The sequence below is a fragment of the Amphiura filiformis genome, chromosome 17, assembly GCF_039555335.1.
Source record: "Amphiura filiformis chromosome 17, Afil_fr2py, whole genome shotgun sequence".
NCBI classification, from domain to species: domain Eukaryota; kingdom Metazoa; phylum Echinodermata; class Ophiuroidea; order Amphilepidida; family Amphiuridae; genus Amphiura; species Amphiura filiformis.
The window spans coordinates 46904111-46929542 of record NC_092644.1 but is presented as its reverse complement, the minus strand read 5'-3'; the positions used below and the strand labels follow the sequence as shown (position 1 = coordinate 46929542).

The 25432-nt window shown below is 35.5% G+C and overlaps 1 protein-coding gene and 1 long non-coding RNA gene across 2 annotated transcripts in view; both read left to right on the top strand.

Moving 5' to 3' along the window:
• Positions 1-25432, top strand: part of LOC140137881 (heparan sulfate 2-O-sulfotransferase 1-like) — a 326101-nt gene that overhangs the window by 66455 nt on the left and 234214 nt on the right.
• Positions 23766-25362, top strand: LOC140138451 (uncharacterized). Its single transcript, XR_011857003.1, has 2 exons — positions 23766-23866; positions 24412-25362. It is a non-coding gene; the product is annotated as an uncharacterized lncRNA (long non-coding RNA).

The following is a 25432-nucleotide window of genomic DNA, read 5'->3' as shown; positions in this document are numbered from 1 at the left end:
CGACTCTTCTATCCCTTCATATTTTGCCAAAAGGTTTTGTGGTTTGTCTATTTGTCCATTTTGTTTGGCTTCTGGACATACATCCATCATTGGTAGATGTATGGATGGATCCATCATGGTGGTCAATTAAAACCCTCTTTGTTGTCATTTTCCTTCCTTTTAATTCATGATTGATGCAGTGTTTTACTCTCAAGCTTTTATAAAGGGCAAGGTTCGCAAACACAGCCACAGTATGTGAAGTGTAAGCCTAAACCAAAAGTCTTTAAATCAAGCGTAGGTGTTGAGTGCAATCCAAAGCCGGAACATTCAACATATGAACACACATTGTGTGATGAAATCGGGATATCCTCCTTTAAATTAAGATGGGATTTGTACTTGAAGCCATAGTGAAATCAGACCCAGTTCTTCTATCCATCACTGATTCAGAATATAGACATTTTTTAACTATTACAAATAATAATACACATTAAATATGTATTGAAAATGAATAATGAATTTTGCATTTAGGCATTTTTCTGTTGTCTTGATTTCAAAGAAGCATATGGCCAAAGTTTGGAATCAAATTGCATTCACAGGCAGTATGATCCAACTGATTATTAATTTATTGTGAGAAACTGTTATAGACCGAAATCAATCTGATATTAATGAAGATTATTTCTACTGTGTAGAATATAATGGACCATAGAACACACAGAGATTATAATAGTTGTCTGTGTCACAGTCATCTCAATTTCTTGTCGCATGGTGTGTATAAGAGGAGAAAGGGGGAAACAGGTCCTGCATTAATAGAGAAAAGGAAACCACTGATGGAGGTTATTTGCACAGAGTTCTATAAATGCACCTGCCATAGTGGTCATTGAGATAATAACTCTTTGGCCGCAAAATTTTGATGGCATATGAACATTGCAACATTGCTTACATTAATGTTTCATTCATGTGTTTCAGATAACATGGCATTGTTATCATTATCCTGATTATGTTGACCAAGCACTATACATTATGATATTCGGTATAAAAAAAGTTGTTTTTGAAGTGCCATAGACTTGAGTTACCCAGTAATGAGAAACACACAATTAATCATCCTCAAAAAAACATCCTCTGGTGTTTTGAATCCAAACTTCATCAACACAATAGACCAGAGGATGAAAAACAGGAAAAAGTGGCTTGACCCTTTGTGGTCCTCACCATCCTGCATCACTCGTTGCTAAGCTCTTCGGATGCTGATTCATCCTATGGAGGAGATACAGGGCATGTTTTTAATTGTAACGTAATATGTTGTGGATGGGTTCGCTATATCCTGGGATACCACCTGAATTACCACTCTACATAGGATTGTCATGAATCATGAAAACAGTTGAAATGGAACCTTACAATAGCTCCAACGTTGTCTGGGTTAATCAGTTCATCTGTAGATCAGGCAGTGGATGAGTGGCTCAGCCCTTAGTGCATTGGTATAAGCAGGGAGCATAAGTCAAAATCGGAGATGACAGAACAGTTTCCAAGCTCTTAAGTATAAGTCTTTGATCCCTGCCACCCTCTCATCATAATATGAATACTGATTGGGGTAAACATTAAGAGTGTCTTGCATTTTAAACATTTAGGAAGCAAATTGTATTGATTGAGTTATTAAAAATCGGTCTGATATCTAACATGATAAACAGATAATTTAGATTTACCAGAATAGAACCATTAGGTCATTAAAATTCAATAGAGTTAAGACATATGCTAATCCTAGCAATTAAATTTCTTGACCAATTTTAAGATGGCAACAATTAAAGTTTAATGATAGTCATTTAACACAGTAAATAAATTGATATTTACCTCAATATTTATTTACCTCGGCTTTCCTAATGTTGAAGTTTCACACCCTTAAATTATGTTAATGTGTGCTGATATGACGATTTGGTTACACAAATCACAAAGTATTTCCTCATATTTTCAAAACCAAAACTGCATTTCCACAAGTATTAAAGGAGATAGTCAAAGTGATGTGATGTTGGTGCAGACATAGCCTCTGGCAATGCCTGGTGAATGCAAGCTTAGGGTAAGGCCATGGACTTGAAAGAGACTAATCTTGGATCTAGAGTAATCAGGGCAAACAGGCTACGAAATCTTGTGAAAAAAACTGTGGGATTGACATGTTAGCCAATTCTATAGTGTCCACTTTCCTAATACTCTGAGCTACTTTAATCTTCTGTGCTGTCCACTGCTGGACATTCATAGGAAATTGGGATAAGCCCAGAGGGTGTAAAGAGTCACCAAAATTAGGGTTTAATAATCAATTAGGCCAAAGTCAAGTCACCTTACAATGCAATGTGGTCAAGTCATTGAAAATCACTCACATCATTTCAAATCAGTTGCAACTAGAGCCAAAATTCAAGATATCAAAACAATGGGCATGCCTCAAACAATACGTTGAACTTGCTTTGGAATGTTTGGAATGGACCTTTAGTACCCTGAACCTAACTTTATATTGTACTCCTATGCTCACTGTCAATTTTGTTGGTTGGACTCATATTCACTTTTTAAAGGAATTGTAATCGGTGATTGTTTCTTTCCGGGATCTGTGATGTCAATGACAAAGTGACGATTTGTGCAATTAATGGCTTTATGATTATTTCAAATTTCAAAAATGTTTGAGAAGTTAAAATTTCATTCACAGGGTTTTGGTAAAAGGATAGCACTGGATAATCTTTCTTCATAAATATTACAGGAAAATTGTTCTTTTATACTTTACATATTTGTAAAGTAAAATGTGTTCCAACATGTTATAGAAATCACCACATTATTATGTGATAATGAAGTGAGGAGTAAAAGAGCCTTAGTCATTAGTTGAGTCTCGTGGACGTCCCGTGAAAACTCCCAAGTCTGTAGGATTTTATCCCATCATCAACACCTGTGCCAGATACCAGATCACATACTAATCCCGAGTCGTGAATCAGTGGTCGCTTGCACTTATTGGACGACATTGAAGTTGAACACGGAGTAAACCATGAAACCGATAGCCTATGTCTCACATGTGATGATGGAATAAGAGCTTCCGAATGACATGGCATGAATAAGTTAGCAGAATTTACGCAACCAATTTTGGAGCCGAGATTGGAGATGATATTCCCATGGGGTGTATGAGATGACAGTTATAATGTGTGTTTGCAAATCTCAAAGATGCCTTCTTCATCTTAAAGGAATCTGGTACAATTGGTAGTCCTATGCCAGATATTCCTGTCAAAAGGGAAAAATCTTAATATTTATTTTTCTAATTTTCATTGGCAATATTTCCCTGCGTCCAGTAGCGTAGCCAGGGGGACAGATGGGGCAAAGAAACTGACAAAAGTACAAGAGAAAAGTGCCCCTCAGACAAATAATGAAAGCAAAAATCGAGAAGGTGTAGGAAAAGAAAAGGGGCAAGGAGCCTGTTTCCCACCAAAATTCACCCCGAGCATGGCCCAAAATAGTGTAAAATAATAAATTTTTTCCCAATAAAGTCCTTTTTGGTTAGAATAAACCAGTGTGAAAGAAGATTCCTTAGGATTAAGTGGTACATATAGTATTCTAATTGGTACAATAGTTCTGTAAACATGGTTCGTTTTGAGCAATTCCAGTGCAAAATGATGTTGATCTACTCACATTTTCAGTGACGTTTCACCACTACACCTACATCTAGACTGCTTCCTTTTATAGTTTTTAACAGTAGCCGTTGAGGGTGTGATGAGTTGGTCAAAGATGTTGTTGAGTGCATAGGCCCCCTGAGTTGCAGTCTGAAGAAACCACTAGTGTATTGGTGAAACGTCACTGAAAATGTAGATCAACATCATTTTGCACTGGAATTGTTCAAAACGAACCATGTTTACAGTTCAATCCAACATTCCAAATGAACTTGTTCAAAGATGATACAATAGTTCTTTATTGTGGTTTCAGAAGATACACTGTATTCGTATGATTTTGTTGATAGAATTTGGTGACTTACTGACTTAAAATCTGAAAGTCACATTTCCCCTACCAGCCATTCTACTCACAAAGCAAAAATGAAATATAATGCAAAAATAACCTAGTGTAAGGGAAAACCCTTGTATAGATGAGATAGATTAGTCATAACATCTTGATATTATGACATCATACCCCACTTTTTCTTCAAGTTTTCTTAAATTATTAAACTTCCACAAACCCTGAGGTCTAATTATATTGTACTCCAGATCCAAAAAAAAGGTGAGAAAAGGGGGTTGAAATGGTAAAACCTGGGGAGGTTAGTCACTATACTCTAGATGTGAAGCAGGGGAACATGGGGATTTGTATTAGGTTGTTCTGGAGAGCAAAGTAAGCTCCAAGGTACTGGGTGTGGTTGGGGATTGCTTCAGGTACTGGTATAGGCTTGTGGCATGTTTTGGAGGTAGCGAGGTGGGGTCGACATTATTTTGTACTGTATTATTGTTTTTCTAGATGTGAAGCAGGGGAACATGCGATTTGTATTAGGTTGTTCTGGAGAGCAAAGTATGCTCCAAGGTACTGGGTGTGGCTGGGGATTGCTTCAGGTTCTGGTATAGGCTTGTGGCATGTTTGGGAGGTAGCATGTGGGTGTTGACATAATTTTGTACTGTATTATTGTATTTTATTCTGTACAGAGGGCCTGTGGAAAGCAGTGCATGCCCTGATTCAGGGTTTACCCTATATAAAGATGTCATTAAATGTTGTGTTTTGGCATGGGTGTGGTTGATGCCATGGGTACTTTTGAAGGTTCTGGTGTAGCATGTATATTTTCAGTGTAATGGACTTCAGTACCGTACTAAAGTACTGCAAGTTGTCACTTGCAGGAACATACTGAATGAAATGACATTCATCTGATTTACAATGTCATTTTTTACAAGTGCTAATAAATAAATTGGATTGTTTAATTGTTTCGAGTGGAGCACCTTTAGAGTGTGATTGTCACAACTAGAGAGCTGGAACTTTGCATGTTTGGACTTACTTTAATGTGATTTTGGATGTTGGGTACAGATAGAACATGATGGATTATCATGCAAAGGAGTACAAACAATGTTTGAAAACTGGTAGTATTGAGAGTGTACATGAGTGTACAATTAGAGTAAAGTGAGTCTGGAGGGTTTCTGGTAGTAGATAATGGGTGTGGTTACGAGGGATCTGGAGGCTCTGGTATAAACTATACATTAACCTAATTAGACGCAAATGGAGAGGAAAATTGGGTTGGTAAATGATACCAAACATTGTCTGTATGTTTTCATTGCATGTAAGCTTCAAAGTTTTTCAGTGATTGGTGTTGTTTATAGAGGAATTAATTTATTTATGACATCGTAATTGTTTTATAAACTCATTAAAGCAAGTCTTGCATAACAGTTAATACCATTCTTGAAGAGGTTCATTAGGTTTGTAGAAACTCAAAATACAATATTTCATCTTGACAAAACCAATTTGTTTTACTGACCTGACAGTTTCGACCATCTTGGACGATGGTCATCTTCAGAGTGATGTTTTTTCCGACTTCTGTACATCAACAGAGGGCGCACCAGAAGTTAATACCAATCTGTGACACACTTTTCCTTTTAGATAAACATAGAAAGTTCATGCATTTTTATGTTATGAAATAATCAATCGTAAGAGACATCATTCCTAATTTTCACTCCCTTTTCATTGTAAACAGTAGATTCAGTAACTGGGTCAATGAAAGATTAGTAAAAGAATAATGGGTAGGGGAAGGTACTGACAGAAGATAAGTTGAAGAATGGGGTAAAATATAGTTCCTGACATTGTATATCATCAGCACCAGAGAGATGCGGACCAAAAATAGATAATGCAATGTTTTGACTCGCACAAATGGTGCATTGATGAAAATGTGATAGACCCTCAAGTCATTTGGATTATTTCACCAATGTTGCCAAAAACTTACGATTACCAAAAGGAAAAGTTACAACATTATTGAATCATCGGATTGTCAGATGGATGATATCCCCAGCGGATAAAAGACCAATGATGACTCTATGATGCCTTCAATGATGCTCACTTTTCAACTTTTTGGTATCGGTAACTCAATACCCCTTTGTGTGAAGTGAGATGGGATATCACAGTTATGCAAATGATAATTTGCATAATAGATGAGTGATCAGAAGAGACATGAGTGTTTGGGGAAACAATGGGCTTGCTATGGGCACCGCGGCCGGGTCTGGCGTACTCATTAGACATCTTTATGTACGGTTTATGCAGGAAATGGTGTTGGGGTTTCGTGGCAAAGTGGTCCTGGTGGCTATTATTAGTAGGTCACAGTAAGAAAGTGCTTGCCTGCTAGAAGAGGGGGGTGGATCTGATGGGGGCTTTGATCTGTATATTTAGGTTAGTGGTTCTTGAGGCTCAATTGCAACAGTGCAGTTTTGCATACCTGCTAGAATACTAGAAAAGGGGGGATTTAGATTTGAAAAAAAAAAAAAAAATACAAGGATTTATAATGAACAACTTATGTATACACCAAGTGGACCTCAAGGCACTGTTGTGAAGCATAAGGAGGTGAACTGAATAAGATGGGGCAAGGATATGGGAAGAGGTCTGGTTCTAAAATCGGCTTAGTTCACACAATGTAATATTCCGTGCTGTTGATATTTGAATATTTTAATAAATGATGAAAATTGTGCTAAGATCAAATTATAAGGCCTGCTACAAAAATCTCAAATTTCATAAGTCAGACTTTTGTTGTAGAGAAGCAATTTTCATGCACACCATGCCATTTAATCTTTAGGCTTAACATGATTAATTTATGTTTGATGATATCTATAAACAATCACTGAATGATATTTAAAAAATCAGTTGCCTATGTTCATTTTCATTTCATTATTTGATTATGTGCAGAATATTACTAAATAGCTTGAAAATTAGATCTTGCAATTTACCAAAAGTTTCAAATTGGCTTATGAAATAGGTGCAACCACTGAATGTCAAGTCAATTGGAATGGAAGCTTAAGGATTAATCATCAGATGATGAGGGTGCCTCAGGGTTACCAAGTCTGTGATGTAGTAGCCCAATTGGGTGAATCTTGGACATTTTCACAGCCATTTACACTGTTTGTTGCCCTACAGAATGAATAATTGGGTGACTTTTCAACATTGGCTACCACGATTTTGTGTAGTGTCTGAGCTCATAGAAACATATAATTAAGAGAAAAAATTCATGACTTGATCTGCAATTTGGGGTGGAAATTTAGGCAACTGTTTTTTTCGTGTTTTTATTCTGACCATGAAACTACATCGGGGCAAAATCAGAGGATTCTTAATGGTCTTATCCCCGGTGTATTGGATGCATTGTGATTACTTGGTGGAAAGGTGAGCAATAAGTAGGGTATGCAAAATCTTGCTATGAGGCATGTAGAAGAGACTGAATTAAATACATCATCAGGGGTTTTCACATCTTTAGTGTTATACTCCATGTTAGTACATTTTATGTAATATAAAACAAAATAATGTTACAAAAATTGAAAATTATCTTCAATTTTTTTAACCAAAAATGTAATTTAAAGTGATGCATCAGTCACATAGATGTCAAACTTTATTTCAATCTTCTGACATAATTGTTAAAAATGATCAATTTCATGCCATAACTAATAATAATCTACCATGAAATTTCACACAAAATTGCAGTTAGCGGCACCTCTTATCTTGGTAAAACAATATCTAAATAGGCTACGTCAGTGAACCAATTTTTTGAGTAGAATCGGAGAAAAAAAATCCGGTCTGATTGTCGGTAACAAATGAGCCGCAATTGTTAATGTGAGTCAGGCATATAATCTTATCCATTACTGCTATTAGGCTAATGGAAGGAACAGTTAGCAAGACTGTGCAGAAAACAGGAAAAAAAAATCTTGAGAACGGTGGAATATTGGGATTATTTTTGCATTGATGTGTGTGTGATGTTTATTTGTGTGATACCAGGGATTGTGTAAAGTCACACCATCATCAAGTGGATGAGTAATATTGACTTCAACTTTGAATGATATTCATTGCTTGGTGTCGGAACTAAAATTGTGACTTTTTCAAGATGGTATACAAGTGAAACTTTACACCATATATGTATTTTTTTATTGGTATTGTTTACGAAAAGTGTCATTTTATTAGTCATAATAGCATTATAATTAGAGCTGCTTTCTTCATCTGGTAGGTTGAGCTGAGAGGCCTAGTTTTGTGTTGAATCACATAATTATGATGGGAAAGTAAAGTTAGTGGGGAAAAGAACATTAAAAAAGGCTTATAATTGAAAGTGTAAATTATAGTATGCATACACACATATATGTCTACAAACAGGTCATGCACACACCCTGTTTGTAAATACATGCAAACAAGGACCTCATTCTGCATATGATTTATCCTCTCTAACCGTGGACATGCACACCCGATTTCAAACAACACACCGTAGACCTACCCCACACATACCTGACAACTTCCTATCCAACCGTGACCTGTCCTGAACCCCCTGAACGTGGACCACTTTTTAAATGCATTTTAAAATTATTTGTGTTGTCCTGGTTATAGCCAGCAACTGCGGACGTCCATGGTTGCAGGTGTGTATCCTAATGCAGGTCCACGTAATTGCAGGTAATTACAGACACACCCCAACACACACTCACAATCAAACTGTTGGCCTAATCAGGACAAACCCAGTGAACTTAGGACTGACCCCCCCCCATTAAGACAATCTGTTCAAATGCATCTTTAAGGCCTTGTGTTATCTTCTGAGGTCTGAGGTAGGTGACAGGTCATGGATGTCCACCATGGGTTTTGTGTCCACAGTTTATCAGAATGTAACTGTAGGCAGGCCCGTACGCAGGGTTTTTTACGCTTTTTGGGACAAAAAAGTCCAAATTTTGGAAAGAAAGTCCACTTTTCACAAAATCAACCCCCCCCCTGGAAAAAAGTCCACTTTTTCAAAATCAGCACCCTCCAAATGAAATCCTGCTTACGGGCCTGACTGTAGGTGTCCACGTATTGGGTATTCTTAACTTACCCACTCATCAACCAACACACACACACTTCCACTGCTATCTACTGTAGATAGCATTTTACTCGCATGTAGAATTGCTTTGGTTTCATGTCTTTGCATGTTGAAGTAAGTTAACAGAGCATGAAGTAAATCATAACCTGTTGTTTACCTCTTACCATCAACATCTTACCCACCATCTCAGTGTTATGGTTTCCTGCATCAACTTGTGTTATGTTGTTGATTTTGCCATCTCCTTGGTATGCACTATGCATGCAGTACTACATGGTCTGATAATCATCACTAGTTGACCCATTTATAATGTAGAAATGTGTCAAGATGAATAGATAGTTTTAATGTGATACATGATGACCCACTTGAACTCACAGGCATGAACACACATGGACTAGATACAGACACAACTTGCAGACAGGTTTCTATGCAAGGATGCGAAGACTGTAGCAGGTATAATGACCATATCATTGACACCTTTGTTCCAGAGAGGAGTTCTATAATTGAAAGGCCAAGCTCTGAAAGTGAACTGTTGCATGGCACACTTGTATGTTTAGAACGGTGTAAATTTGATGAAAAGTGTATGGAGATAGTGGCCATTGAGGATTAAATACATTTTTAATCAGGTTTAGGCTTTTATATAACATTTTGCCAATAACATTGATATAGAATGTAGGTATACAAATCAGATAGTTCACTATCAGGTCTCTTCTACACAGGGGTACATCATACATTGTAGGTTTTTTTGGATTGGGTATCACATTATTGTTTATGCATATAGAAGGCAGCTATTTGAACCATTGTCCTGGATGCTTAATTTCTTTCTGCAACCATAGTGGGCCACAATACCACATGGTCACGGTTTAGGGTTAGGGTTAGGTTTAGCGCTTTGCGACTTATTATGGTTGCCATACCACCAACTCCTAGGTTTAGGGTTAGGATTAGTATATTGCGACTTATGGTTGCATACCACCAACTCCTAGGGTTAGGGTTTAGGGTTAGGTTTAGCATATTGCTACTTATTATGGTTGCCATACCACCAACCCTTTGGGTTAGGATATAGGGTTAGGTTTAGGTTTAGCATATTACAGCCCATTATGGTTGCATGAAATAAACACACGTCCTGGACAGATACAGCTTTGTCAAATAAGTACCGGGTACTTGGGTATCTGTTCAATTAAGATCCTCATCATTGTTGATTGTTGGTCATCATACAATTCTGGAAAGTCAGTATTGAATGTGTATACATAAAGTTTTCCTCGGTTGTGAGCTACCAAATCAAGTCACATATGGTTAGCTTTCATCGCAAGCAATTTTGATCAAATTAGCACATTTTTGTGGAAAAAATAAAAGTTTAGTAGAAAAGAACATGAGCTACATCATGATTTTGATAAAATGATGAAGAGTTTGTATTTCAATGAGTCATTGATACATAGATGCTTAGAGCAAATGAACTCAGTGAAACTAGCATGATTAGTATTAATATGATTATGGAAGAAGCTCATTTTTTGCACGAAAATGAGTAGACCTTGTCATTATCCCTGTGGCAATTAATTACCGGGCTCTGTTTCCAACTTGTGAATGATTGTGTTTTTTCACATGACTTGTTTCAATGTGATATCAGAATGTAATCTATGCTTCTCTAGTAGAGGTGTTAAAATTGTGAGTCAAAATAGATGTAAATCCTTTCTAATAGCTATTTTCCACTTTTTTGTGTGAAAAAAGCATGATTTTTGTCATTTTCAAACGATGACTTACACGTTCCGTTCTGATAACTTTTATTATCTTGGTAGAGGTTATTAACCCAGTATAATGTGGTTAAATAATGTTTTTTATCTTTATAATATCAAAATGTAGAAAGACTGATTAGCCTACATGTTGCCTCCCAGCCTTGGTGCTCAAATCGTGGTGGTTTACAAAGGCAGCAGTAACTCAATCTGGCCAATGTAGAAAAAAGGACCTTCCTATAGGGACAACTATGACTTTTCACTATGATCACTAGCACATTTTGCAGCATGTGCATCACATACATGTACCGTACTGATGCAAGTAAAGTCCCACCCGCTCCATTTTTCAGAAAAATACCATTTGGTTTTTTTTACATTTTTTTCCCGCATTTGGAGTGTCCCGGGACACAAGGCACTAAATGCTATAGTTGACTTAAACTTTTTTTAGCCAACCATGAATGACTTTAGCATAGCTCCAGCTCCACTCAAATTCCAAAAAAAAAATTGTAATTTTTGTGTGTAAATTTGAGCACAGCCCCCCCCCCCCCATTTTGATCATTTTTCACCTAAAAAAGGGTGGGTGGGACAATACTCTATACGGTGCATAATTTTTCAATAATAACATCAAGCTTATCAATACTCTTTTGCAAACTAATATTACATTTTTAATCAGCATTGAACAGCATTGACTACTTCTTACCAGCTGGGGTGTGTGACTATTATGTGTCAACATTATGTTCAGAAGTTAACACTTATTGTATTAATAATTAATGCAAATGTGAATGAAATGTACTTTTATGTAATTGAAATATTCAAATCGTACTTTGAACAGAATTGTCATCTGTTGCATTGGAAAGTGCTACAACCTCAAGTTTGATCACTCATAAGTTTAGTACAAATTACAAAGTGCTCATTCATTCCCATTATATAACCAATACAGCTAGCATTGTGCTCGACCTAATTAGTTCTCCTTTCCCTGATTAGCACCCCTTCCCCTTATTAGCACCTCTTTCCCTTATTAATGCCCCTTTCTAGCGCCTTTCCTTAATTAGTGCCCCTTCCCCTTATTAGCACCCCATTTGAACTATTCTAAATGATTTTATTTTGTTTCAGCTCTCCCTTTCAATGCTTTGCAGCACCATGCTACACTGTAATTTCAGGATTGCCACTTCCTTTCTATGCCCAGGCACAGAACATCACACAAGCATGGCACATTAGTGCCTTTCAAGGATATTTTACCTTTTTAACTTCAAAAAATGTTGTATGCCATTGATTGGATGTCACGCATATGCTACCAGCTCAGCGTCAATGAGCCAGAACCAAGGGCAATTGCTTTTTTCATTAGCATTATTAACATTATTGTTATGCGCTGTATTACATACACTCCATAATTGATTGTAAAAATCAGTATAGCATGGAAGGAATTTAGCAACAGACAATGCCTGACTTGTATGTTTTATTGATATCATTTGACGTGGCTCATTCATCTTCATATAACATTTGACTACTTTGCTCTGGATATTCAGTTTTAGTTCAATTTGGAACCATTGAACTTTGCACATGATGTACTACATATTCAGATCCGAAATATTGAATAACTGAGAAGTATTTGCACGATTTATGACAGGAAAAAAAGTAACAGTGAATATTTTCTTTAAAAAAATGCAATAAGATTGAAAAAAGGCAAAAAATCACAGTGTGTTGTCATGATTTATCTGATAATATGGGATGAAATAAAGGCATTTTGATGCAAAAAATATGATTTGCTTAGTTTTTTATTTTTTTTAAAGTTTTTAAATATTGTAATCAATTATAATGTTGAATTTGAACACGACAGTAAGACGCATTTTGTGTGAATTTAGGCCTATTTTAAGCTTACCTCAGATTTGTTTGAAAAATGCATTGGACAGACATTTATAATAGTAGCAGGGTTACTTTTTTAAATATACATATTCACTAATGGGACATAAACACCATGAGCAATTCACATTTCCCAGAAGAAAATGGCGAAAATATGCGAACTACAAAATCATTAAAATATTATGAGATTTGTTGCCATTACAATCAACACTTTCATCTGAAATGCATGCAAAATTGTGCAAAAATTTGGGCCCAAAACAGTGTTTTTTGTACTAAAAAGGCAAAACGGCAGGGCAACTGTTGTTTTATTTTTTCTTCTGTTATGATTTTAGGGGAGATGGCCCCTGCCAAAAATTTAGTGGGGCATGTCCCCCCCCCCCCCACCACTTCCGCTGCCTATGGTAAAAACTCACTGCAATATCTTGCAGCTAGAAAGTCCCTATACAAGTGTTTAATCACAAATAATAAAGATAAATGTAGCTTTTGTAAACCATGACCTTCGCTAACTGCCCTTAACGAGTCTCTGTATTAACCTAATGATGGGAGCTAAGTGTACTGACCACTTGATAATGACTCAGCTTAGCCATTTTGTATTCTGTTATATGTAATAACTGATCATAAAAATCCTTCAAATGGATGGAGATATTGCGTTGTGTATCATCTGGTATAAAGTGATCCATCACATTTATTATTAATGAAGGGATGATATAATGACAGTGGTCGTTACTGGCTGGCTGACCTGCAGTGACCTGATGTGGGAAGCTTAAGATATATATATCCATTATCAATTGCATGATCATGATATATGAAAAGAAAATTTGCTAATTAGTGGTGCAATTTGGGGTCTTTGCTATTGGAGTTTTTAGATTTTTGCGTGCATTTCTGTACAGCTGCTTGCAATAATTTGAAGAGGAACCTCAGAAAATATCAGTAAAGAGAAACTTGTACAATTTGTTTTGCTGGCCAAAAATTGATGCAGATGGAAATTCCATACTATTTCATGTAGAAAATCTGCTTCATATTTGGCATGGCAAATTACTTGAGTGCTGGGTGGATGTTAAATTCAAAGGTTAATGTTAGGTTAATTACTAAGGTACCTTGGCAAATTTATTTTACAATTTGTATAATGGTGTGGTTATATTTTAGTGGGAATTGAAATTTGTTGAACAACTCCCTAAAGTGCTACAATGTTGTTGCACTGTTTTTAGGCCCTTCACAATTAATTCTTAGTTTCCTGTTTCAAGTTTGAAAATAAAGGACGAGGCGACTTTTAATTATTAATTATTAATTATCTATTAATTATTAATTATCTATTACTTTCTTTATTTTGAAAATGTGGTCGTGACTATTATCAACAGTCCATTTGGTCATTTTTACTACGACTACGGATTTAATTATTTTACCTTTTTTATTGATTTTTTACATTGACATTAGTAGGGGACCCTACAATGTTCTTGTTTTATATTCATAATCAAAGTTGAGATGATCAAAAACAGATATTAGCAAATAAAAGTAATTAAAAAGTCAATTAAAAGATGAAAATACCTAAATAAAAATAAAATAATTAAATATTTTTCCATTCTTGATTTTGGGCCATGAGGGGAAACAGGAAACTAAGGATCAATTGTAATTGGCCTTATGGGGAGTGTAAGTTGAATGACCCTTAGAATTGGCTCATAGAAATATGTATGGATAGGTCTTTAAAATTGGGTCTGCCATGTAGCTGTATAATAAATTGTGTGCATTTTGAACATTCAATTTGTCAACATCAAGCTACAGAGTGATTACTTAAAATCATGGATCAAGCTTATTTTGATAGCTTTTAGAAATCAAATGTTGTCTACCCTTTTGTCATTGCAACTTTTATAAAAACCATCCGATTTTGTTACATTGGTCATGTACACTAGATACAAGCTGTATGAAAATGATTAAAAGGCATCTAAATGGTAAGGAAAGCTATATCTAACTTAGAAACTGTCAAATGGGTGTGTACTTAATAAGTTTGAGCCACCCTGTATACTGTTGCTATCTTTTTCATAGTTAACTTAGAAACTGCCACATGGGTGGGTGCAAATCATGTGAGCCACCCTATATTTTGTGCAATCTGTATTGCCATGATCAAGTAAGCTTAAATCTTAACATCCACATGGATGGATGCTAATCATTTTGAGCCACCCTGTATCATTAAACTTGCTTGAATCCAATGTAATAATATGAGTTGTCTCTCACCCAACAAGTGGTAATCACACAAATAACCTGACGCACATTTGCACAGGCCTTCATTTTGCCTCAAGACTCGATGCGGAGAATAAAATTTGCATGCTACTGCTTCTTGTAATCCAGTCTCATATTGTAATGTTGTATTATTTCAGACAAAATATTAGATTTTAGATTAAGCCTGATTAAACAATAGTGGGTGTGGCTCCCTACCAATAACATGAAATCTGGGAGGAAAATGGTGTTAAGTTTACTATGATTATGAACATTTAGAATGAATTTGAGCATTTTGTTGAATGCCTTTGGGGTTGTTGTTGTGTCCTTTATTAGAGGACAAGTTTCATGTTTCTTGCCGGACAGTTTAATGAATACAAAAACACTTGCATTATATATAAGTAGATTAAAAAGCCACTCAATTACTGGAGAGAAAACCCCTTAATTTAAGCAGCGAATCGTTATAAGTAGTGTATGCTTACTTGTATCATTACTTAATTATGCTTGTGTATCAGTTTACAAATGTGAAAATTCAGCGGGTTATTTTTTAGCCACAGGTTGTATTTTTTCATTATTTTATTTCCTTTAGATTTACAAAGTTGGCACAAAGAATTTTTGTTCAAATTATTTTGAATGTTGTATTGTAATTTTGTACAAAAATCAATGGCCCATTAATTAATTGTTTGAAATATCAAATATTACAACAAACCCCGTTATTGTACTTTGCAATATTTTAAAAAGTTTAAAAAAGATCACTGCTAATTCAGAAAATTATGTATAATTAATGAATATCATCTCATATAAAGGTCATAGTATAACATAGTTTACAGGAACCTCTTCATTGGAGGCATATTTTGTCTTTGTTCTTGTGCTAGGGTTTAAACAATTTACATCCCAATAACGTTAAAAAATATTATTATTCGCTTTTTCTTAGCACATCCATTTCAGCTGAAAGAGGAAAACAACATTTTTTTATTTTTTGCCGCAAAATCATAAAATTCTGAGAAATATTTTACTTGACTTGATACTCGCAAATTTTCTTAAAATTAATTCAAAATTAAGTTTGAAAAAAATCTATAAAAAAGATACAAAAAACAAAATGCATTTTGCCTTCTTTTTTGAAACTGCATTTGGGGTTTTGAGACATTTCAACATATTTTTTTAGCCTAATAATTATTCAACCTTTTTACAGTTTCCCGATATGCTATCATTGATACTGCTCTATAAGTAAGACACAGATAGGGTGCATAACATCATCCTCCAGTGGTACTGAAACCTACATTGATGGTGATCGATGGTGACATTCCCTGATATAGGGCATTTCTGAATATCATCTCAATGCTTTGTTAAGGGGATATGAATAGCTATGATTTGACGGAGATGGAAGCACTCATCAACTTTTTTTAGCCTACATCAAGTTCCGTTCGCTTCAAGACATTTGTGCTGGAAGGCATTGTGGCTGCATCCAAATGAGAACAACGGATATTAAATATTGAATATGATAGATGTGATCGGATGAATAGTTCATTTGTTGCATTTTCTGAAAAAAAGCAAGAGTCGGTAAATACCAGTGGTGATGTCAGAGGGCTTGTCTTGCAGGGTATATAAGAGTGAATTGTCTGCATTTGTGGGCATAATTAAATGAGACAAATACATTGAGAATAGCATATCAAAGTCAAATGGCAATGATATGGAAAAATATTTTACAGTATGAAATTGTCTTCAATCATTGGTACCGTATGCTTTCTTTCAAATGACACTTATTGTTCGATTGCTTCAGGTATGACAATATTTTGTGTTTTCTAGCCATGTTGGTAGCTCAAGGTTGCCAAATGTCAGAAACACTTCACTGAGATGAACATTGTCAGAAAATGTCCTCATTACAGGAAATGCATCTTTAGGCAAAAATACAACATGTCAGATTTGAAATCATTGTCAAGATTCCAGTTACCACTCGGCACTTATATATCAGATTTGATATGAAACATGTTTTATGTGGAAATGATCATACCACTAAAGGTTACACATTTTCCCATTGTCTGTATTGATTTTCTGGTAATGTTCAAAACGTTCGGATAGTCTGTGATCACCTACACACTATAGTTTGATCAGCTCATAATTGGCGGGACATGTTAGAATTTTATTACCACTACACTGAAGAGTAGACCCACGTTAAGAGTGCTATAGTTGACATGTCTGGTCTATATTTTGCATCTTGAAGAAAGTAGTCAAGTATAGGATTTGAATTAATGATATGTGATGCTTCTGGCGAGATGTCACTTGTCGACAATTCTCAAAATAAAATAGATTGATATTAATATGTGATGTAATAAGGCCTGTTGATTACGAGCTGATCAAACTATAGCATCTCAAACATGCTCATCTGTCAGTACACAGTTCTTTAACCCTAATAGGCATCTACATGCATAGAATGACCTTTCAGTATGACAGGTACAAAATCTCATACTCCACAACTTGAGGTCAAATTTGGAACCATCACTGTTGACAGGAGATTATTGAACTTTGCCATCGGGGGATGAGAAAATGTTGGCACATATAGTGACACACTTTACCTTAAGCAGCCTAGCAGGTTATGCAACAATCTTAATGGCATAATGCCTCTTCTTCTGTCTATGAAAGAAAGTTATTAGTATATATTTGAAAGCAAAAACAAAAATATGACAAACAAACAGGAAAAATAAACACAAATAGTTAAATAAAATCAATATGAAAATATGAAATTAGTATACTAACCTATTGTTTTCTTGTTTTTCTTTTTTACTTTTCATGTTTCCATGTATTCTGTCAACGATTTACTACCAATATATTGACCATCACAGGTAAGAATCTAATAAATTATTTTACATTTCTGTAAATTCTATTATAAACACAAAATGACAAAGTTTCTACTCCTAAATAAGTCTTACATTACTTGTCTAAAGAAATAATCCTCATAACCTCTATATATTTCGAATTTTTGAATCATTTGTGAATAAAAATGATATTTGATACTTAGGTGAAAAATATAAATAGTTGCCCTCTTTTCAAAATGAAAACATTTTCCCATAGTTTCCATGGATAATTCCTTAGAAACGAAAATCCCTGTTTAGCCTCGGCAGATCTTATTCAATATACAAATTACATTTACAAGACCTGTATCAAAGAAAGCTATCCCCAAGCTAACCTACATATTCTCCACTTGTTTTCTGTGCTAGTCTGACTTATAAGAAATATTTGATTCATCCTCCTCTTTCACATGTACAGTGTGTACTTGGAATTAGCATATATGGGTAGTTCAGTAAGTAGAGATGGGGGCACAATAAAAATGGCGTTATTGGTTATGGTATCCAACAAGAACTAAAATATATCTTTAGCTGTGTCAAAATATCTGAAAACAAAATTTTTGCAAGTCGGGTCATAAACACCTCAAATAAAGAAACTTCATAGTTACCCGTGCTACACCAAAACCTAAATTCTCATCATTCATCTGTGTGTTTCAAATCAAAAATTGAATAAACCGCACATTGTACCGGCACTTGGGATAGTTGGCTGGGGCCCATAGCTTGACCACGGTTAGCAATTTTGACCGTGTGCATCCTTTTGATTTGCAACTTTTGTTTTGGTAGCAAATTTGGTGTCAAATTGGAGCTAACAAGATTCTGCATGCACACGGCCTTACCATTCAAATTGTCATAACAAGATCAGGGGTTACATAACTGCAAACTTTCTTTATTTGAGGTGTTTATTCGGTTACTTACTTCGTTCCCATGGTATTCAAGACTATGTGCTATGCAATACATTACATCAGTGAGACGAGGAGGAAATGATTGTGTCTGACTAGTATGACTATCTGTGTTCTAGATGACAAGGAACTAAGGTGTTAGGAGGTTATCTCCTCTCTCCAGATCTCACTTTCAAGGTTACTGGGGTAACAATTTTATAAGATAGTTGATGAAAAAGACAGCGATATTGATTTCTTTTGTTTTGTCAAAATAAAAGCTGTACTGTTGTAACAGGGAAACGATAATGTTGCTCTCATTGTGGCTTTTGAAACTCCTGAATTTAACACTTTTTGTAAAATTCTTAAAAAATTATTACAAGATTTAAAACAAAATTTGTTCTAATGTTCTAATGATGTGTATACCTTTTGAGGATTGTACCCCTATGTTTGCTGTTTTAAAGGAATTGTGTACATAGCCATCCTAGCAAAACACAATAAATGTTGGGTTATAAAACAGGTCATGAAAGGTTTTTCTTTTAATGTTTTAATGTTTTATATGAAAAAACACTGCAACATTTTAAATATTTTCTCAAAATGTTATTTTAAAATATTTTTAGCACACATTTTTCGCTAAATATTTTGTCCACACTTGAATAACATTAATTTAAATTGTTTTGCAGTGCCAGGTTTTCAGAAATGTTTTTGAATGTTATTAAAAATACGTTTTATACACTTTATATACCCTTTATTATTAATACCATTTAAATGTTGTCTGTAAAACATGTGCTTGCTGGGATGTGTTTAGTCATGGTTAATATATCAAGTAATACTACGACTTTCCATTCAGCAACACATACTTCTATGTGTTATGAACCAGCCTGACTAAAAATATATATGGCAAGTTACGAGGTGATACCCTATAATGCAGTCAGATTTGTTGATAAAATCGCTTTGTAGAAGAGGGGAGAAAAAGGGATGCCGCAAGCGATGGTTTATCAATGGTTAATACACTGCTCTGTGTCGGTGCGCAATGTGCATAAGGGCCGGGTAACCCCTGCGAAGTACATCCCAATGAGATATTTAGCATTCATTTGAAAAATGAAGGTTTTCTTTGTCAATCATTCTTTGCAGAAGTAGCATAAATAAAAATAAGTAGTATGAGGGATGAAGGCCAGGGAATACTGGTTATGTCAGTCAGTACGGTATTTCTAGAACATCAAACATGCTAATCTCCTAGTGCACAGTTCTTTAACCCCAATACATATGTACATTCATAGAATGACCTTTGAGCATATTGGGTACAAAAACTCACACTCACAAAAGCTGAGGTCAAATGATGAGCAATGAATGGTATATGGAGGGTAATGAACTGTGCCTTTCAGGATGAGAATATTTTGGTTCATAGCGACTACAGACAGATAAGGCATGAACTCCACCAAGGGTGGTGTTGTTCAAAGACCAGCTGAATACTACCAATATACATGTAAGCATCATACTAGCCCTCTAGGCCTAGACCATGTCCTCCAAGAAACAGCTCTCTCTCAAGTATAACAACATCCTTGAGGCGAACATCCCATAAGAATTGGTTCAGTCTTCTTCTTTTATTCGCTATGTTAGCGTTTTTAGTCCATCGGTCCGTATTTCCTTAGTGCTTTATCATGCCTGCAGTACTTGAGATTTGTGTTCATGTTCTTCTTAGTGATGTATTGATGTGGAGAAGTGATTGATTGAATGATTTGCAACATTGGTGATGGAGTTATCTTCAATGCTGCGAATCCGTCTTCATTTTGAATCAATGGCCTGTGTGATAGGATTCGCATGTATTTGGCCGGTTTTGTTTATTGGTTTTATTGTGAAGTTTGGAAGTCAAGTGGTTACGTTGTCATGGATAGTTAGATGTAGATTTTCATGGCTTGGTGGATGCATTGAGGAATATGATGATGATGACAATGCTGTCATTATGATGAAAACAGCTTTTAGAGAGATGTATGGAACCATCCTTATGAAGGGTCTTCTGAGTAAGGGTTAATATACTCTTTGCCTCATATATGATGTTGTACCGATTTCAGCACTTTGGACATTGTTGTAGAAATACACATAATTCAGATATCCAGATTTTTCATGTATCCGATATTACCTTACCTGTGTGACCCCAAGTTAGGGACATTGGGCAGTTTTGAATGCGTGGTGGGTGGGTTGAAGATTTTGAAAAAGTGGACTATTATTCCACGAGGGGCAATTTTGTGAATAGTGGACTTTTTTGACTAAAAATACATAAAAAACCTTTACACTTTTGCAAATTGGAAGGGGGGCTAGCCTGGACACACCTGTATCTTGCCCATTCAGTCCCAAATATATTTTTTCATTAGCTTCCATAATGGCCTGAATATGACCATTGTTTCCACCATATGGCCAGATTCTATCAATTTCCAGCTAATATTTCCTTTCTTGTTATATAATACATTTATTGAGTACAAGCAAAGTATCATGTTGTGTAATAGCAGACAATAGATAGTGACATTGAACCCTGGATAGGATGGCGGGTGATACAGGTAGGCCCAAGTGGCCAATCATGCTCAAATCAGTCTGATATTTGATATGATTGCCAGTGAACATCATTTAGTTCTTTGACATGATATCAATGTACTTTTTTTATTTGCTGAAAAGTTATTGTTTTGCATTTTGCAAGTTAAAAGTGCACTGCTTTCAGCCACTAAAGTCCTATTATATAGGCCCTACCCAATGTGTTGCTCAAAATATGCCGAGCTAGTGTCAATTTACCTCCAAAATATGTCAAAGCAGACCCCTGTGGAAAGCCTAAAACAAATAGGCAAAAAATAACAAATAGCCCTCATAATGAAAGTATTTTGACCCTGTACATTATGGTACTATACCCAATAAAAGACTAGCAAATCAGACTGAAGTATCTTCTTGTAGAGATATTTTTACTTTTGAGGAAGATATTTGAGTGCAAGGCTGTGTGGGCGGTGTATTTATTGTTCTAGATTTCAACTTTTATATTGTGAAGAAAAGGGGTTAATATAATAAATGAAGTAAAGGTATCATCAGTCTGAATATTTTAAATGACAGAAGTGTTGGAAAATTTTACAAAATGGAAATTGTGTCAGAATGGTGTCAGTTATTGATACAAAATAAAGATCTGAGCTTTTAATGCGATCATGCGTTGTACATTTAGATTTGTTGCTCATGCATTTCAAGATTTTAATAGAGGAAAAGCTTGTCAACTGTCTGCCCTTTTAAATTAAATGGTGCATGTTGAAAATGTTGTAAATGCTCTTAAAAAGCATATTTACATGTATTTCTTTCAAGCGGATTAAAAATGTCAATTGTAGAAGGTAACTCTATCGTAGAGCAAGTGTGTATGTGGTGAAATTGTGTTGAAAATGAAAATCTTGTTTTGGTACAAAATCCCATGTGAGATATTACATAAATGTGACCAAGAAGTTGTGAAGTAATGTGCCTTACAACATCCCTGAGGATATACCTGTAAATAGTGCAACACACAAAACAGTTCACTAATCATTCTAACTGTCTTTATGGCCAGATGACCAATGTTTGACCATCTCTAAGTGGCATAAAAGCCAAGTCCCATGTGCATGATGTGTCTGATGCCGACTGCATGAGGACAGATTGAAAACGGACATGAAAGATGCGCCACAATTAGGGTTCTATTTTAATCATTACGTGAGGATGGAAATGATGAAAGCATTCGCTGACCAAGTCACTTTGCAATCATTCCTAAGATACATGGAATTGACAAAGGAAATTTTGAAATATGATATATAGTATCCTATTTCCAGGTCTTGAGTAATTATTTAGATTTTATGTGGTCTGAAAATAATGATAATATTTTGAGGCATTTTCTTTCTAAATTTCCAGGTTTGTTACTTCAGGTGTGCTGTACAGTTTGTCCACTCTGAAGTACAAAGTGACAACTCGCGCGTATACAGCGCGTAAACAGTGCGCAGTGCTGCGTCTCTGCTGCAGGTATGCGTGCCTTCAAAGTCGGCACAATGTGTGCATCCGCGTAGGTACTTTGTACTTCAGAGTAGACTGACTGTAGATGTGTGAGTTGAATCACACTCCTGACTTATAGTGTGCTATAAACCACACTCTCATGCATCCTGGTCATTTTGGGCCTGGGATGATGTGCAGCTGCACCTTAGACCAGAAAAGATGTTGCACTCAGATACTTCAAAAGACATTGCCAGAGTTTTTCTCATTTTTGTCAAGTTGCACACAGATTTTCATTAATTGATGCCAAAAACGTTTTTGTTTAAAGTATGTCTTTAAATGCTCCCCCCTTTCAGATTTAAAAATGATACAACATTGCATATGTGACCGTACATACGAATGAGCCGTAAATGTCGGTATCTCATTGTAAATGAGATACAGTGTAAACCCAATTGAGGTCATATTCATAATATTTCAACCTTCATGCCCATTAAATTTTACACTGTAACTCAGAATACAATTGAGGACATTTATGCTCATTCGTTGTACGGTCACATATGTTTACATTTTATACATGCTGTAATATGATAGGCCTACCATTTGTGTCCTGTCAGCAAAGGTTTTAGTAATATCAGGAATTAAATTTAGGTCATAATTTCCTGATTGCATTATGTGGAATTTTGTTTCAGGAAATACATTCTGAGGAACAATTGCCATGTTCATTCTGATTCATATTATTATATAATTTTAGTTTCTGTGGTTCAGTGGAACTTCTTTGCTATTAGTGCAGGTCATAGTTAACTAACTGCACTTTCATGCCATATTACCTGATGGTAGGATTCAAGCATAGACCATTTAAAACAGGGATAAAGTTCTAGTATTAATTTCAAAGGCCCCGCGATAGCAAAATGAGGCTATGTGTGTAGCCACGATGACAGATTTCATTAAACCAGCCACAGGACTTACGTAATGACCTTGCAGCGCACGGCCGCCAATCACAGCGCTGCCCTCGTAATGCACTTGTCCACGCCCCTTTAATCGCAACATTGGCCAATCACATGCGCCTGCACCACAGCGGTTCGGTTGCCAATTGTAAACATTACCGCATGGTTTCAACGTGGTTATTGACGGAAAAACAATAATCGATATTGCCAGCTTTGTGTTGTATATGCTAAACTGGATCTTTTTACAGGCGAGAGGGACTATCGAACTACAAATGTGCCACGGTATGTTGAATTCTGTCATGGATATCCGATATAAAATCTTGATTTTCGACTTCCGACTTCGGGTGCATCTTTGTGATGGAAAATTCAGCCATGCTTCAGCGAAGGTTGCGGTGATTTTAGAATGCAGATTTTACATTCAATATTTCGTTGTCGTCTATAATTGAAGGTAATTATATGTAGTTTTATTAATAATATTCCTCAGAATGAAACAAGAAACGTTATTTCAACCAGAATATGAATGTTTTAAATGAGAAAAGTTGACGCTTTTCATCATGCACACATGTCGAGTCGAGTGTGAGTGCCTGTGTACGCACGTGTAGTTCCATGACCATTGTTTACATGGTTTTAAATCAAGATTTTACATTCAAAATTTGGGGTGTGGAAACTTGGAATCTTCAAACCGGGGGGAATTTGATGTGAAAAAACAAGTGAATTAGTCACGTAGCGAAGGATATAAGCTTTCGTGTGATACCAAATTCTTTACATCGTGGTTTGGTTCAGTTTGCAAATTGGGGTCGATTTTGAAATGGACTCGAAATCATCAATGATTGTAAATATCATAGCTGAGCTAGCTTGCATTTTACATTAATATGGCCTGTAGATTTAAATTAAATCGTGTGAATTTGTAATTATTTGATCTTAATTAATAATTTATAAAAATTAAAAATACTAATATATTTGTTCTATTTTTTATATTATTTACGATTCCAGGATCTGTGACGGGAGGTATGAAAAACTGCACAACAAAGAGGAAAACGACAGAGTCAAAGATGGAACTTCAGTGGTTGATGAGGAACTACAATTCATATTTAAATATCTCTAAATTATCACTCGATCTAGACTGTCACTATTTTTAAGGGAAATGTTAAACTGTAAATTGTGAAAGGAAACTGAGACTGGGACCGTATTAATGAGAAATGATATCAAAGACATGCATCGTCTTGTGGTTGGAATTGTGAATTTTATTCCTGGACCTGCACTCTACAGAAAGAAATCAGAGGCTTGGAATATAGAATGGAACAAATCTGAACAATAAATATTTACATAGTTGCACGATAAATTATTCTTGATAAATTATGGTTATAGAATACAATGGAAATACTTCACCGTCAACAAATTAAAAATATCAGGTACTGAGCTTGAAATTACAAAACATTTTCAAATTCATAATAAGTAACTTTCTGATGTACAAGTCGACAAAAAATGTTTTATGGGCCCGGCCTTTTGCTTTTCTAAGTTTTCTTTTTTAATTTTGCTAAATTATTGTGTAAAATTGATTATTGATTTTGACTGAAATTTTTTTGAAAAAATTCAGAACATTTTCAAAATATGTTTGCAAAAAATTGTCAAAGTCCTGACCAACCGACCCTAATGTAAAAGTCTATGCGCTCGTAAAACAGTCCTTTTTTGTCGCCTCGCAGGTATTTAAAACAGCAAAAAAATATTATTGAATTTTATTGTTATTTTAAAAAAGCCTGCATACTTTTACATCAAATTTAGATTGTTCATTTGACTCGGCTTCAACTGCATAACTATAGAAAAATTATTTAATTCCTGTTCATCGTAGAACTTTCCGATGTGGCGTATACAGCGTAGAACGCAGATGCAAAAGCTTGTTATTGCACAGACGCAAGTCCACTTTTTCAAAATCGCCCCCCCCCCCCAATAAATCCTGGCTACAGGCCTGCTGAGTGCGTTAAAATGTTGCATTGTAGGATAGCTATTATAGCTA